Source organism: Danio rerio, chromosome 5 (genome assembly GCF_049306965.1).
Source record: "Danio rerio strain Tuebingen ecotype United States chromosome 5, GRCz12tu, whole genome shotgun sequence".
NCBI classification, from domain to species: Eukaryota; Metazoa; Chordata; class Actinopteri; order Cypriniformes; family Danionidae; genus Danio; species Danio rerio.
In genome coordinates, this window is record NC_133180.1 from 53,710,324 (window position 1) to 53,729,318 (window position 18,995).

Genomic DNA, 18,995 nt, shown 5'->3' on the forward strand with positions numbered 1-18,995 from the left:
GATCAAATTATTGTTTACTGCCAGCAGTAATCCTCACACTGATTGATAAAGCATATCAAACAACATACATGTATTAAATTGTAATAGCCTATATTATATTTTTCCTACACATATGAATATTGATATTTTTGTTACGGAACTTCAAATAGAGCTAATTTAAAGGCCAATTTCTTACGTTTTTCAGTTACAAATGGCCTATTGATGATTTGCATTTAGATTTTAAATGTTTGACCATTATTTGTGCATAAACATATCTAGATATATAATAAAAATACTGTTTGTTTGAAAAAAAAATTTGTCATCCTTACTGCAAACTTATGAGAGATAATATCATTAAATGAGGGGGGACAAACGGTATTTTCCGAGGAAAAGGGTCTCAGGTAAAAAAAATGTCGGGAACCACTGCACAGCAAAAGACATCGGCACACTGCCACTCTTAAAAGCCTTTAATATCACTCACAACATTTCGACCAACATGGTCTTCATCAGGTAAAATGTCAAAAAATCTTTTGCTACAATGTTTATTTTTGATCGAGGACCTGCCTTCAAGGTTTTTTAGATGTGCGCACATTTCTGTTTTTTGCTTGCGTAACCCCTGCACTACACCCTTAAGCCCACTAAGGGCATTTATACTAAGAACAATACAAAGACCTACATTATGTTTGGAAAGAGCCACCATTAGCAGAGCAGCATTTCATTACATGACTTCTAGACTTGTTCTGTGTCTAGATCCATAATAGCCATTGCTTTGACCCCGTCCCTTGTGGGAGTCGACGAAGTGAAGTGGAAAATCCTCTTGATTGGAGCACGAGCTGGTTTTTACACACTTATACACACACACACACACACACACACACACACACACACACACACCCACACACACACACACACAGTAATGGGTGTGAGAGTGTCAGAGACTGTAAGTGTCTCTCACCTTCCTGTCCCTTCTTCTGTCCCCTTTTCAGGTCAGTAAACCGTCAGGCGACTACCGACCATTTCTGCAAGGCTAAAGAGAGACAAAGAGACACGAAAGAAACAGGGAAACGGGACCAGACACCTCCGCGGAGGGCACCAGACAGCCAGGGTGTTGAAAGTTAATGGAGCACTCTTTCACAAACACTCTTCTCTCTGGGGGCCTCTTTCTGTTCTCCTCCCACCGCTGAGCCTGCCTTTATTTTATTTACGAAAGGCCCCTTTATGTGCTTTCATCAGTGCTGCAAATTATGTAGCCCGGGTTAATGCTGGATGTGACCAAGGGATTCCCTTCTGGTAAGACGATGCAGCTGAAGATAGTTTGCAGAACTGGCTCTTAACATTGGCCATGTCATGTATTCCAGTTTGTGCGAGACAGAAACGTGCTAGCTTGGCCTTTTTAAAGCGGTCCTCTGGGCTATGCCCCAAGTAATCCCCCCTCATTTCGATGACCCTGCTGGGTAATGCAACCCCCCCCCCCCCCCCCAACCACCCCACTCCGAGCTCTGCCTCGCTTTTTTTCTCTTTCTAAAGGCCTGTAGGCTAAAGCCAAAGAGGCTGTGGTCAAGTGTGAATGTTTGAGAAAACTGTGCACTGCATAAGCAACAAGCTTGAGAGGCCCCCTGTGTGAGAGTGTGTGTATTTGTAAACGTGTAGGTATATTGCATATGTCAAATGACATTACACTACTGTAGTATTTAGACAAGACAAAGAAAGTTTTTACAGGGAGTCTACATCTTCAGACTTTTTTTAGAATCACAGCTCGTAACTTTATAATAACTACACACTATTAATTAATTATTAAGCATTAGCACATGGTGAATTCATTATTTGTTAAGCATTAACTCTACATTAATAGATGCTAGTAAGCAGTTTATAAATACATCTACAAAGGCTGTATTCTTGACTTAAGCACATTTATAATGTGCTTAATAATTGTACTTTCACAGTTTGTTACTAATTGATTTTTCATTTCTAAGTTAAGTATTATGTTATTTACATATCATTTGTATTTGTAGTAGAGTAGTTGGTGGTTTTTAGGTTCATTGAGTTAGTACATGATTAATATATTAAAATCAATGTTTGTATATATTATTTTTCAGGCATATAGTAATGGTTATGTTAATAAATTCTTTAATAACACAACTTCATGCAGTTTTGTGACCTAATCTAACGTGAGGACTATTAATTTATACTATTTCATAAAGCCATTATGAATGACATTTAAAGACTTAGTATCAAATATACATTACATCTTTGCAATCTTATCTGAAAAGTAAAATTACTGTAAAGTTTAAACATTGCTGAATAACAGGAGTGTCAAAATATAACATACAATTGGACAAAACAACAACAATAAAATAATTCAACTGTATATTTTGATACAACATTTCAAAGTTATTAATTGATGTTTAAACGGCACAGTAATTTATTTTAGATAAGGTTCCAAATATTTATTTTCCTTTTGATACAGTTTCATTTGTATATCTTCAAACGAATAGAAATGAATAAAGTCATTTATGTTTTTTTTTTTCCCCCAGTTAAAATAACCGAGCCTTTAATTTTCATTTTGTAAGGAATTTATAAAGTATAAATAGTCCTCACTTTAGATTAGGTCACAAAACTAAATGAAGTTGAGTTAATAAAGCATGTATTAACATACAAATTAACTTTTAGTGCTGTATATGCCTGAATAATAAGAATTATGTGTTAATTTAAAAAATGTATTAATCATTTACTTTTGCATGCTAAATAATCTTTGAAAGCTAACAACTATACTTTAATAAGTTGTTTTGTAAATAATGCATTACTTAATTTAGTGATGTAAAATGAATCATTAACAAAATATGAAAACACAATCATTAAGCATTTAGCTGCAGTTATAAACTGCTTACTAACATTTAATAATGTACAGTAGAGTTAATGCTTAATAGATAATAAGTTTACTATTTGCTAAAGCTTAATAGGTGATTTATGGTGTGTAATTATAACGTGTAAAAAAAGACTGAAAATAATCACCTGAATTTAATAATTTGGAAAACTAATTTGGTGACCCAAACCTTTTGCTGAAGTGTGTTTTTCAATTGCAATTCTTCTTTTTATAAATGTTTTACTTGTAAAAAAATTAATTACTTAATTAACTTAAAAGTTAAATTGTGGGACATAAACTCAACTTTTAAGCCTGTAAAAGAAAATGACCTCCAGTATTAATAAAACAATGTGAAAAATAAAGTTACTGAAATGTATAATTTAGAACAGGGGTGCCCAAACTTTTTCTTATAAAGGGCCAAAAAAACTAACTTTACTGAGGGCTGTGGGTCAAAGTAAATTGTAGACATTAAATTTGCCATGGGTAATTTCCTAAAAATAACAAGAAAACATTGCTCTAAAACATGTTAAATAATGATGCAGTATAGTTTTAAACATTTTATAATAAACATATAACAGTAAAAGCATAAGCAATCTCATTTATAACACAGTGGAGTTCAATGATTACACTAGTCGAGCTGCTCCTGCCTTTACCTTGATTTGCTCACCGACGTCTTCGCGTTGACCTCTATCCGATAGTATTTATGTTTTGAAAGTCTGATTCATTTACAACATTTAACTGAAACCTTTCATTTTAATTGGCTTTTGTAGCTCCTCAATAAAACAAAGAAACTAAAGTTTACAATAAATTCAAAATGATGGTTTCCTGATTAACTCTGCATCATTCTCCCTCTCTTTTCAGATGGGGTGGCGGGCCAAACCAAGGGTTCCTATGGATCAACTTTGCTCCATGGGCATTACTTTGGGTATCTCAGATTTAGAATATATGATAATAATATCCCCTGATCTCAACTTTGTTAATCATTAATTTACAATGACATTAATATTCTATACTTTACTTACAAACTTTTAAATGGTTGTTAACATAAAAAAAGTCTTAATTTAATACCCCAAAAACTCACTTATTTTTTTGGCAAAATTGTTTGTTTAAAAAAAGACAAAAATGCACACATTTCATACATAATTATCCAAGCACACACTTGCACATGCACGTCACTTTCTAAAAGAAGGCAGAAAGCACTGGTGCGCAGAATAGTGTGCTGGCCACATTTTAAAGTGAATGTGGTTACTTCATTCGTTCGGTGGCCATGCCCTCCCACCCCTCCTCCTCTCCTGTTATTCTTCTCCTCATGCTGCTCTGTTATTGGAACTGATGGGTTTATTGAGACTTTCACACTTTGCAAAAAGGGGGGGAAGGGGGCCGCTGATTTCGTTTGTTTTTCCTCTCTCTTTCCCCTCTCCTCTGCTTTTTCTCTTTGCCGCTCTCTCGAGATCACTTTGGCATCCACCACAGTTCTCCCATGCATGACTATTTACATGTTAGCGCTTACCATAAATTACAACTGAATATAACAAATGAGTAAAATCTCTGGGAATTAACTGAAAGAAAGACGCAGGAGGCCGGAGTTGGTTGTCACTCAGGAACTCGATAATTCAGTAACTAAAAGGTTTTGAGTCAAGTATAATTAAACAAATGTGTGTTTTGTCTAGTAGTGCTTTAGTACTCCAGTCTGTGGCAAATAGTTCAGATCCCTCACAAATTAAAGTGACCTTTATGGTGTTCAGCCTTTATTAAATTAATATAAAGTTAGATGTGTGAAAAAAATGTGTAATAAATGAAATACACACAATACAATCACAACCTAACAGTCAACTTTGTTAAATTAAATGAGTGTAGTTAACTCAAAATTTACTAAAAGTTAATTCTACTCATTTGAAAAGAGTTTTAAACTCAATAATGAAGGTAATGAGTTGTTTAAATACCTCATTACGTTAACTTGAATGGAGTAAGTTCACAGTACTCATTAGGATTAGTTTTTGAACTTAAAGGTCTGTTGCAATCAGTTTCCTCAAACGGTTTGAGTTACCTTAACTTTTTGGGTTTTACAGTGCAGATTTCTTTTACATTTTTGCTATTTCATAAATCATTCTGTGGTTTTCTTTGAATTTCCTTTTCATTCCCCTCATACTACACACATGGGGTGCGTTGTCACAACACTTCATCATCAGCTTGCAGCTTTTCACTCCTGAAAATGAAGCTAAATAGAGGTTAGACATATGTTACGGTAACAGACAAAACATAACACTTGTTGCTTTTTTGTTGTCACTGTCCTCACAGGAAGGAGAGAGGCAGTCAGTGTCAGGAGAGCCGAGATAAATGAAAGTGTGGCTAAATGGAGGGAGCAGGATGGTAAATGAGGCATACGAGAGAGGCCCCCACTGTGAGCCTCTACACTTACACAGGTCCAGCATAGATATTGCTGAATATATATTATATTTTATCCAGAAGAGGGCAGGATCCATGTGTTGTTTATGTGTATAACAGTTGAAGTCAGAATTATTAGCTTTCCTGTTAAATTTAAATTCTTTATATTTTTCCTCAAGTTCTGTTTAACAAATAGATTTTTTGACATTTCTTAACATAATAATTTTAATGACTAATTTCTTATAATTTATTTATTTTGTCTTTGCCATGATTACAGTACATCATATTTTACTAGATATTTTTTCAAGAAACTAGTAGCTTAAAGTGCAAGGTCTAATTAGGTTAATTAGGTTAACTGCAAGTCATTGTATAACAATGGCTTGTTCTGTGGCTGGTAAAAAAAAAAAAAAACTTTCTATAAAAAAAAACATAAATACCTTGCTCTATTAAACATCACATGAGAAAAAATTGTAAAATTAAAAAAATTACAAATTTTGCAGAAGAGCTTATCATTTTGCCCTCAAATTATAGTGTTTAAATAAGGTGTAAAGTAGCTGTTATAAAAACAAAATGTAAAAACAAAATCTTAGCAAAGATTCAAAGATCTAAGTGCATAGTTAAAGACCTAAGTGGCTGTTACTTAACATCAAAAATGAACAACAACAACAACAAACTGACGATCTCGTGGAAGCTGGTTATACCAAATAACCTCAGAAGAATAAACTAGGAAGACCACGAGAAAACCCAACACAACCTGTGAGAAATGAGATGCAATAATCTTCATGTTTTTTTATGAGTTTTAAGGCGTCTTGACCACAATATATAGCATTTAAAAGCCTTACAGTGATACTTTTGCACAATACAAAATAATATTAATAATAATTGAATGAGGCGAAGCAGTGGCACAGTGGGTAGTGTTGTTGTCTCACAGCAAGAAGGTCGCTGGTTTGAGCCTCAGCTGGGTCAGTTGGAGTTTCTTTGTGGAGTTTCCATGATCTCTTCACGTTTGCGTGGGTTTCCTCGTGTGCTCCATTTCCCCCACAGTCCAAAGACATGCAGTACAAGTGAATTGGGTAGGCTAAATTGTTCGTGTATGAGTGTGAATGAGTGTGTATGGATGTTTCCCAGAGATGGGTTGTAGCTGGAAGGGCATCATCTGCATGAAACATGTGCTGGATAGGTTGGCGGTTCATTCCGCTGTGGCGACCCTGGATTAATAAAGTGACTTAGCTGACAAGACAATGAATGAATTATATTATTTTATATGACTCTCAGCAAATAATATTCCATGTGTTTATGCCTTCATTAAAATGTTCAAGTCAATGTTTACATCTGAGATAAACAAGTTATATATCCAAACTGTAAATAGTGAATATAAAATGCTCTTCCAGCCTTCTTTACTTGGCCAAAATCACTTGTGGGACCTCAAGAGAGTACACAGACTCAAAAGTCTGCATCCTGCATTTAGATACTATCATACATCCTCTGTTCTTGTGGTCTTGAGTATCGCAATTGAAGTTTGGCAGGTGATGATGATGATGTTGAAGGCAAAATTGCTTAACAATACATTTTGAGAAAGATCCATTGTCAACCAAAAAGAAAGAACCAATTCTGAACTGCCTGAAGTGAGCTGTCAGTACTTCCAACTGCACAAACCTGTTTATGTTTGTAACAAATTTGCATCAAGCCAGCATATGGGCTACCATGAGCCATGTTTACTTTGACCCTCATGACATTGTAATTGTAGCGAAGACCTGGAAGACTTTGGTTCATGTTGTTGACATGTCACTTTGCATATTCTCCCAAACAGTAAGTTAAAAATGTTGCTGAGGAAGTGCACATTAATGAATGACAAATTAAATAAAATCTCACCACTGAAAAATACAGTTTCGTAAAGTCGTTGGGATTGATTAGCTGCTTCTTTGTTACTGTTGGACTCGTGCTCAAATTGAACCTATTGTCATGGTTTAGATCTTGGCACATACGGTACATTTGCTGTAGAAGCATCAAGAGATAAGAATCAGACACTTAATTTCTGATATGTGCTGTAAGTAGTAGATCAATTACACCACACTTGGTCATATAATCAGAGCAGAGTCTTCAGCTGAATTAACAAACTTCTGTATTTCTGACACAGCTTGAAAAGATATTATGCTGAAAAGTCTTATGTTATTTATATACAAATTTTGTACTGTTATTAATTTTTTTTTAATGATGAGCTTTTTTTTCTATCAGCTGTAACTCTAAAATGGTTAAAACAGTTTACAGAAAAGTTTTATAGTATTTTTTGTAGTTGAGTTTGGGACAAGTTGATTATTGGTTTGGTTTCTGTTGCAGTGTCTTCATTTACCCCAGTGAGACAGCATCTTCTGCAGGGACAAGACCATATAAGGACTAGTCTGGGATCAGGACTAAAGCATATCTCACTTTTATAAGGCACAAATGATGCTCAAAACATTACTGTGAAGTTGAAAGTATGAATTTTACACTGCTAGTTGAGATACAGAAATTGGGGGAAAAATAAACAGGGGAATTCAGGGGGGCTAATATATATATATATATATATATATATATATATATATATATATATATATATATATATATATATATATATATATATATATATATATATATATATATATATATATATTCTATCTTTAATTTATTCCTAAAATGTTTTACCTTCTTTTATTAATTTCTGCTTTCATTTTCCATTTATATTTTTGTTACTTTAAACTGTTACCTTTTGTAGTTCTTCATTCTTAATTAAATTACTCAAAAGCACACTTTTGGGCAAACCAGATCGCAAGATCAAACCAGATCTGGCAAACCATATATAATATAATATTTGTTTAACTGGTTGAACAATATTATTATATTTTATGCAAATATTGAGATTGTGAACACTAGTTTATTCACTTTATATCCTATAAACTGTTAAACATTTGCGTTTGTATAAAAGTATAATTGCGATATGTTGCGTCACCGCGTGATTACGTAAGAAAACTCGTGAATCAGTTTGAAATTGAATCTCTAACAAATTAACCAGTTGGAGCCAAGGAGGGTCAGCAGAGACGATTCAGTCTTATCTGGGCATTAAAATCACGACGAGAATAAACAGGTAACGTAACGTTATATAATGTACAGCTTTTTGCTTTAATGTATCGCCAGGAAGCGCTCATTTTGTTTTGTTGGATATGCCTTTTTGATTCTTAAAGTGACCGTAGCCGTTAGCGTCCACGGTTTCGGCTAAAAATCTTCTCGAATGTTCATCTTCATCTGAAAGTCAAACTAACCCACATCTTGGATGACCGGAGGGTGAGTAATTTAATATCACACTTTCACTTTTGTGTGTAACGTTAACGTTATACTTGCTTATAACCTTATCCTTGAACATGTAACGTAAGAGGAGTCGAAAAGAAATCATATAAAAGCATTTTACCGGTCAGTGGTTGCTTAGGCAAAAACGAGTATATTTCATATTTCTGTTCATAAGTTTTGTTCGTGTGATATTAAGCATTTGTTAGTTTATTATGGACGTACTAAATATTTACAATAAAATAATAACATAATAAACACTGCTTTCTCTTTCAAGGAAAAATAAACACGTTTTACATCACAGCCACCACTATAATTTATATATATATATATATATATATATATATATATATATATATATATATATATATATATATATATATATATATATATATTACAGGGGTTTGTTTTCTGTTCTTATTGCATAGTTTTATTGTTTGTTTGCCAAGTTTGGTCCCACATGAGCTCATAGTGAAAAGACAAAAGCTACAGGCAATACAGTGGTCTTGAAGCTGAGCCAACGTTACCATATTCATCATGTTAAAAATTATCTGTAAACTAGTAAGAAATGCTTTATGATTGACTCATTTTTTTAAAGAATTCCTTTGCTGTGTAGTGTATATTTCTCTTTAAATTCACAGTGAACACTTTAACTCAAAACATTGCGTTATGTCTGCAGAACATGTGATAAAACCTTACTCATTATATTGCAACAGTGTTACTACAATTTTTTTCCGGCTGTTTTAGTCCCTGCTCCACTGCCCAGGGGAGGCTGACCCAGTCCGTCCCTTTTCCGCCACTCAAGTCAAGTGACTATTAAAGCGATGTGAAAACAGCCAGCCCTTCGCCCAATCTTACAAAGCCTCCCCCCTACTGGGCCCATAAGACCACCAGAATCAGCTGGGCGTGTATCTCCACTATAACCCGTGAGCCTTCTTTATAGACTTGAAACCCTTCTGGATTTCTTTCTTTGCTTCTTTTGATCTTTCTTTAAGAAGTTGGCACCCCATGACACAAATAAATTGTAAATAAATTAAATATGCATCACAAACATCTTAGCACACTAATGTATACGCATATCAAATTATTTTATTTTAAAAATGAGCACAAATAAGTGGACCAGTATGGCCAATGCCACTAATAGAATAGAATACAATACAATAGAATAGAATTGAATAGAATAGAATATGCAATTATATTATATTGAGTAAAACACTTTACTTTATACAAATCATATTTGTACAGAGTTCAGAAATTACTGGATTAGCATGGCCTGTGGCACACATTCGAATTTATAATGAAACAATCAAATATTTAATCTGTCTTTTAAATATAATAAACTGTAATAAAAAATGTAATCATACATTTGATCACAAATTAAGGGATCAGAAAGGTCATTGTTATAAATTATACATTATAATTGAACTGAATTTAAAACTAGTTATATTACTTTGAACTAATTTTATTACATTTCATTTAAAATAATCTAATTCTAATCTAATACAATAATAATTTTTTGTATTACAAATTACTTGATCAGCACAGGCATGTCACAAATTAGGATTTATGATGAAATAAAATAGTATATTTAATTATACATTATAGCCTACTGACTGTACTTTATACAATTATATTATTATATTATTTACATACCATATGATTAATTACTAGAACAGCATAGTCAGTCACAAATGATCATAAAACTGAACAAAAAAAAATTATTATTTTGAATTTTATTTTTACAGATCATGATTTTATATACATAAAATCACAAATCACAGCATCAGTATGATCACTCAGACAGATCGGTTTATTTAATTATAGTCAGGTAGACAGTGTAAACATATGTATATGCAAATATACACATTTCTAAATGTATTTTGTTTATTTGGTTGTTAATTTACAGTGTACTTCAGTTTACAGTGTACTTTAAATGCACATGATGCCCATTTCATTTTTGTCCTGTTTTTAAGTTTAAAGGAATCTGATCCTTGATCTGCTTTGAAAGACAACCATCATTTAGAGTATTAAAGACAGCAGTTCTTTATTCTAAAACAAAATATTTAATTCATTCATTCATTCATTCATTCATTCATTCATTCATTCATTCAATTACTTCATTTATTCAAAAGACCCTTAACTTTTAGTTTACATCAGCATTATTATTATTTTTATTATATTATTTTAATGTGTTGCTGTTTTTATGCAAACAGTTTTGTTTTGCATTAGGAAACTTGGTAATACTTTACTGTAAGGTTGAATTTGTTTATGTTAAGTTGTGCGTTAACTAACATAAATAATGGACAATAGATTTATTACAGTATTTATTTATGCTTGTTAACATTAGTTAATGAAAACACAGTTGGGTAAAATGGCTTATTACCTGCCTATTAATAAGATTGTAACTGTTCATTAGTAGTTATAAAGCATGAGCTTATTCTGCATCACAATTTTTTTTTAAACCTTAACACAACTTCTGCCCTCCTAATCATTAATAATCAGCTAATTAGTAGTTCATTTAACTACTAGTGTTAGTTTATGGTTTATTAATACCATGAAATGTGACCTACAGTAAATTAAAGTGTTACCCACAGGTGTTTATTGTTAGTCCATGCTAACTCACACTCCATTAACTAATGTTATCAAGCATGAACTAGCATTTTAGTAATGCATTAGTAGATGTTGAACTCAATAATAAATGACGTAGAAGTATTCTTAATACTTGGTTTATGTGAGCAAATATACATTAACTAATGAAACTTAATTGTAAAGTGTGGCAAGAAACTTAATCCATGATCATCTTTGAAGGACAGCTGGCATTCAGAATATAGCCGCAGCAGTTCATGGTGAACAGCTGCAGTAAAGTCCCGCATGTGCATCTGGACTGTGTTTCCAGACCTGGAAATAGAAGCGTGAAGCCGTAGTAAATGTTTGCTCTGTAAGGTGGCTTTAGGAGAAAAGGCACCTGTACCGCAGCCCGGCCTAGTTTAATTCTCCTCCTAAGCCACACGCTTCCTGCTCTGGGACAGGCCTAATTAAGATGTTATTGGATGGAAGAGGGAATGGGAGATTTGGAAGCACAGTGGAGCGGATTTGAGGGTATACAGTGGCAGAGAGGGACCAGAGAGAGGGATAAAACATACGTGAGGGAACGCACAAACATGGACACAGACACTTGCTTTTACAGTAATGCATTATGTAGAGCATAATCAACCGCAGACAGATTGAGGCACAGTTTCTACAGGTGGAAGATTTACATAAGAGAGAAACTTGGAGTTTATTGATTGTGTGAGGCTGCCTGCTTTAGTGTTTGTTCACATTTTTTATTTTTTTTTATCTCGTTCATGACTACATCTATCAATTACAGAACATTCACCTGTAAATAAAGTATAAAAATGTTAAAATAATAAAGAAAAAGAAAAAAAAAACATATGAAAAAAATTGTGCATAAAAAAATGTTTGTGTTAAAATGTTCTTGCCATTTATAATATTTTAAGTACAGTAAGTCATGGTTGTATTAGGCAACCATTTAACTTATTTATTGACTTTTATAATCCATATTTAATAAATTAGTAAATACTTTAATTCAAAGTAATTTATTTTTGTGTGTGTACATGGCCAGTTAAATAACATCTCTCTGTTGTAATCTAGTTTATTCCTTTAGTTAAGTTTTATGACTGTTTGATAGAAAAATAACGGGTTCTTTACTGTAAATGCAGTGTGATTTAAATATGTTTTAGTTTTAAAACGCATACGTTTGTTATGGTTAAGCCTTCCGTCCACACTACACTAGAGTTTTCGAGCCCTGAGCATTTTGAAAATGATGAAGAGGCTGTTTTCAGATCTTCTCAGAAACACCAGGTGAAATGCCAGTGTGGATTGTTCTAAAATGTCGTTTAAAAACTAAAACATATTAGTGTAAACGAGGCCTAAATGAGGGATAACAAAATGTTTTGCACTACATAAAGAGTAAACTTATATTTCACAATGTCTTGCTTTAAATAAATATATTTCACTCACTAATTTAAACTTAACACATGACACAAATATAACAAATGTGCAGACATGCACTATTAATACTAATAGAAAATAAATGCTCCATATTGATACACCCAACATTGTAAGTAATGATGCAGCTCAATAAATCAGTACGGTGTTGATTCACTGTCTGTAGCTATGTTTGATTGATTTATCTTAGTCAGGAAATGATACGTCTGAATGATTCAAATCATTAACATGTTATTTTGAACTATTTGTTTGAAGAACCAACTAATTTGTTTGGGAATCACACTACACTGGTCTTTGTCCCATACTGCCACAAAGTGTAAGACTAAAGGCCAAAGTTTTGTGCCGTTAACACAGGCTAAAGCCACGTAATCTGCAATAGCACATTGGGGCTAAGTGTATCCTATCATTCATCATGTTCAGGAATTCAAACTTCCAGATTTCATGCTCTTTGTGCATGTTGTAATACATAGTCTATTATTTAAAAGTAGATAAATAGAAAACGAGTAAATAGGCAACTGGTCAAGTGCAAATACTTTGTGGATATTAAGACATGTCCTAATTCACTGGATATTAAGACATGTCCTAATTCACTGTATATATGTTTTTTAATTCTCTAAAAATTATTAGCTTACAAGAGTTCTAGTACTTGTTCATGAGTCATAGTGCACTAGTCCCTTGTATGCTTGTAGATGCACTACTTGTAGACTATTGAAGAAATTGCATGCCTTTTAAATGCATCACATTCAAAACGAAGTATGCATTCACAAGCTGAAGTATGTCTTTTTATTGTTACTTTTTTATAAAAGGCATTAATTCAACACAAAGCAGTCAGGTTCAAAAAGGGTTTTTTCTTTCTTTAAAAAGACATTTGTGAGTTTACATGTCGCATGATTAGATGTGTGTGAATGTTTAAGAACAGACTTGTGGCTTCAGCACACACACACATTCCATGGGATGGAGAACATTTCAATGATCACTATGGCATTTGTCAAGTATGATAGCTATTTTACAGTCACACGCACACCCACATATACGGATGCACACACACGGGTCAATATACACAAACCATACACACACACACACACACACACACAAAAAAAAACATTTCTCACTTTATCAAATGGCAGGATTTGTAGGCACTCAAATAAGAAAGAAAAGCAAAGAATTGTCAAGTGGGTAAACAAAATGAAGTACTTTAGACTACCAAGTAGCTGAAGTTTTCTGCACACTGGAAAAATGCAATCAGAAAAATCTGTATATTTTCTTTATACTAAAGTCAAGAAATAACATCAAATCTTTCTCTTCTATACATGGGAAAGAAGTTGGACATGGAATTTATACTTACTGGAAAAAAAAAAAAATTATATATATATATATATATTTTTTTTTTTTTTTTTTTTAATAAAGTGATCATTGCATTAAATAGTTAAATAAATTAATTTAACTTTTGAGATTTCCTGCTTATAAATGAGTAAAAGCTTTTAGTTTAAAGGATAAAGCATAAAAAATTTATTAATTAGTATTTTTGGGTGCATTGTAATACTTGAATAGTGCATTTTAATTTGCTATGACATTTTTGTTTTGATGGTGTCACGGTGGCTCAGTGGTTAGTACAGCAGGAAGCCTTATTCACCTTATTCTCAGCTGTCAAGTGGGCGCTGCGATTTGAATCTTTTTGTCTCGCGACTTCCGGTCACATTCACTTCCATTCATTTTTTGACGTTAAAAACTGCTCGTTACACTGCTTGATGTTGCAATTTAATATTTTCTTATTATATTATGCTACTTGGTCTGTATAGTCATGCAAACATTTGTTTGTTGAGCAAGTAGTTTGGCCATTTTCTGCCGTTTATTATTCCTAGTCATTTCTCCCATAGGCGACTGAATCGGAAGTTCTAAGACAATCGCAAAAACAGGCGCACTTCCGCATTTTAGAATAAGGTCAATAGCAAAAAGGTTGCTGCTTCCAGTCCCAGCTGGGTCAGTTAGCTTTTTAGTGTGGAGTTCTCCCGTGCTTATGTGGGTTTCCTCCGGGTGCTCCGGGTTTCCCCCTTGAGTCCAAACACATGCGCTCTCGGTGAATTTAGTAAACTAAATCGGCCGTAGTTTACGTGTGCTCATGTGAGTGTATGGGTGTTTCCCATTACTGGGTTGCAGCTGGAGGGGCATCCGGTGTGTAAAACATATGCTGGATAAGTTGGCGATTCATTCTGCTGTGGCTACACCTGATGATTAAAGTGACTAAGCCAAAGGAAAATGAATTAATTATTTTTTTTTATCCAAATATTTCTGACAAGATTTAATGCTATATTAATTATTTTTACACTGTTTTACATTATTTTAAAGCATATTTTTGAATGTGTCTTGGTTAAAATGTTATTATTTACTGCATTTTATTTGACCAAATTAGCCGTCTTCACTAATAAACACTACATAAACAAAACCTAAATATGCAGAAACAAATTTATATAATGCGGCCAGAAACCTGAACATCTTTTAAGTAGCACCTAATTTTGATCTAAGAGAGCATTTGAAATATTGCTTTGTCTTATCATACACGGCACTGTAGATCAGTGGGCAGGTCTGATAAAATGTGTCACAGACAAAGACAATCTATTTGTACAGTACAAGCACCAGTTTCATACTCAAACACACACGCTATCATTCATATGGTGCTTGTTGAGGACTATAGAAGTCCCAGTGCTGGGGATTGAAATCCATTATGACAGCAACATCTCCTCTCACCTCTATACATTTGCTCATCCTTCTCTCTCCCAACATCAGCTGGTTCCCTCCACTTCCACTACTCTAAATATCCGTCTTGGATTCCTTCCCAGAGGCCTGACTGGTATATATTCCACTACTCCATTCATTCTGGGAGCTTTTCCAGGGGAATTTTTCAAATGACCGGATATTTTCTCTCTTTCTTTTATTTGTAGTCTTTTACTTAGACCATGCATTCTGACACTAGAAATATCCTCTCTTTCTCTCTCCCACACTTTTCGTGTGAAAAACAGTGCTGGATTCTGAATCCCAGCATTTTTCTTGCTCCTGTGGGGATGGTCCAAGCAAGTCCTAGCGCTTTCTTAAAATAGAAAGAGAGAGAGGGGGGATTTGACACTGTTCTTTTCCTCATTTTGTTGTGTGTGGTTTGATGTAAAGCCATGCTGAGTCAAAGGCGCAATGTTGCCAGGAATACACTCTCATCACTTGGTTTTAACTTACTTAGAATTGTAATACTGCCATACAAATTACTGCCACTCAGATAGATTGAGAGTAGGTAATTTGTATGAGGAGATACAAGTTTCATAACTGTTGCAGTGATCGTGTTAGACACTCACAGTAGGGCCGCATACACACTATATTCTAGTATCAGTTCACATTTTAGTTCCTCATTTTGTTCTGTGCACACACAGTTCAGTAATGTGACAACCATGTTAACTGAACTGAATTTACACATATTTTGTGGCATACACATACACTCACTGGCCGCTTTATTAGGTACACTTATCCAACTTCTCGTTAATGCAGTTTCTAATCTGCCGGTTTTTGGCAGAAACTCAATGCATTCAGGCATATAAGATGATCTGCTGCATTTCAAACCGAGCGTCAGAATGGGGTAGAAAGGTGATTTAAGTGACTTTGAACATGGCAGGGTTGTTGGTGCCAGATGGGTTAGTATGAGTAATTCAGAAGCTGCTGATCTACTGTTTATTTCATGCACAATGATCTCTAGGGTTTACAGAGAATGGTCTGAAAAATAGAAAACATCCAGTGAGCGACAGTTCTGTGGGAGCAAATGTCTTGTTAATGTCAGGAGAATGGCCGGACTGGATCCAGCTGATAGAAGGGCAACAGTAACTCAAATATCCACTTGTTACAACCAGGGTATGCAGAAGAGCATCTCTGAATGCACAACACGTCCAACCTTGAGGCACCACACTGGGTGCCGCTCCTGGCAGCTATAAACAAGAAACTGAGGCTACAATTTGCACAGGCTCACCAAAATTGGACAATTGAAGATTAAAAAAATGTTGCCTGGGGTCCAACTCGGTACTAGTAAGGTACACCTTATAAAGTGGCCGGTGATTGTATATTTTGGTGAGAAATCACAGGAAACAAAGTATATCTCTTCATTAGCACTGACACATTTTGATGCAAAAAACAGCAAGAACAAGCTTTATGATAAACTCATATATCGTTGAAAAAAATAAGATGCATTTAAATTATCTTAACATGCCTATATGAATAAATAGCATCACTTATGCCCAAAGATGCTGTAGAAGCATTGCTTAAATTAGTGGACATGGCAACAGTTCAAGAGATCACTCTGTTAAAGAATGTTAAGACTGCATTTTCAAGTCTTTCATTTTTAAGTCTCGATGCACAAATCTGATCTTTTGACTATATCCATTTTTTCCCACTGTATGTTTCTGTTTACTGATACAGGATTTACATTAATCCTAACCTAAAACTGTTGTTGGGGATTGCTTTACTGTTGACACAGGGGATTCTCTGGTTTTGAATGTTCCTTAAAATTATTATGTAGGAAATTATTCATCCATAATTCATTTTCTTGTCGGCTTAGTCCCTTTATTAATCCTGGGTCGCCACAGCGGAATGAACCGCCAACTTATCCTTCAAGTTTTTACGCAGCGGATGCCTTTCCAGCCGCAACCCATCTCTGGGAAACATTTATACACACACATTCACACACACACACTCATACACTACGGACAATTTAGCCTACCCAATTCACCTGTACCGCATGTCTTTGGACTGTGGGGGAAACCGGAGCACCCGGAGGAAACCCACGCGAAGGCAGGGAGAACATGCAAACTCCTCACAGAAACGCCAACTGAGCCGAGGTTCAAACCAGCGACCTTCTTGCTGTGAGGTGACAGCACTACCTACTGTGCCTCTGCCTCACCTTCATCCGTAATTCATATGGGAAAACAACTACACTGTAAAATAATCCTGGTTGCCTTAAATTTGTAAGTTGAATCAAATTAACCTTATGAATCCATTGAATTTATATTATGTTAAACTGACTTAAAACAGCCTGCATTACTTATAAAATTAAGTTAGATTGTGATTAACTTAGTTTAAAAAGTTACAATGACCTAAAAACATGCTGTCAGTACTAATTGATCATATAATTTTTTTACAGTGTAGAGGTGGGTTTCATATTAATTTGAGTGATTTGGGTTCCGATTCCAGTTCTGCGTATCGAATCCAATTCTTATCAATTCAAAGTTCAGATTTCAATATTTTTAAAGAGATTTTTTGTTTATTCTTACCACAGTTATACTATGACCAGTAAAATGTAACTGTTAAATAAAATCTTTAAATAAACTGTTAAATAAATTTTACTATATTTGCTCACCCTTAAATAGTTTCAAACCTTTATGAATGTCTTTTTTTCTGATAAACAAAAAGTGAATTTTGATGAATTTTGAATTTTCATGTTAGAAAAAGCAAATACTATAGATGTCAATGGTTTCCAGCTTTCTTCAAAATATCTTCTTTTGTGTTTAACAGAAAAAAGTAAAGCTTTGAAGCAATTAAAGTGTGCAGTGCTTTCCACAGGTTAAAATATACTTGTGGTGGTAGCTAGATTTAAAAACAACATTTACCCACATGACATAAAATGTTAACTATATGCCACAAACCAAACATAATAAAATTTTTAACAATAATTTTATTTATTATAACACTGTTATGCACTGTTTCTTGTCAATGGGTTAAAGTAAAAAAGAATGTTGTAATAAAAAAAGAAATCCACTATTTCTTTTTTATGCTATTCACGAGTCATGTGCACACAGACAGGTTAAATCTGCCTCTCAAGTTCAAAGCAAACTGGAACTTAAAACATTTCAAATATGTATATAAAATAGCTTTTGCAATATATTAACATCATCAAACTTAATAAAATATACAGCAAATCAGCAATAAATGACAGAAAAGGAATAAAAACAAACAATATCTCAAAAAATTTACAATAATTACAGGATTAAAATGTGTAGATTATTTAAATAAGGCAAATGCGGTTGATTAACCATTACTAATGGTGTACGTATATTTTGCAGCCAGTTTAGACCAGTCATTTCATGCTCTCCGAGTATCTACTAAAGACGGAGTCATTCAGATTAAAGAACGAATTATTTCATGTTTCATTCGCAAAAGTAAAAAGGTAATGCAAAAATGCATACGAGCTTTAGAAAGTGGAAGCATATGTTGAATCCTGGACAATTTAGGAGATTTAGAGGCCCGGGCCAGACGAATTTTTAAATCCCAAAAAGGCACATCTATGTGGATCTACAGAGCATGTCTGAGACTGTCTATGGGAGTGCTGACAGGTCTCGCACAGACAAGGCCCGTGCGCACCAGGACACTTTTTGCTCATGTTTTCCGCCTATGTTTAACGCCTCGTGACTAAATT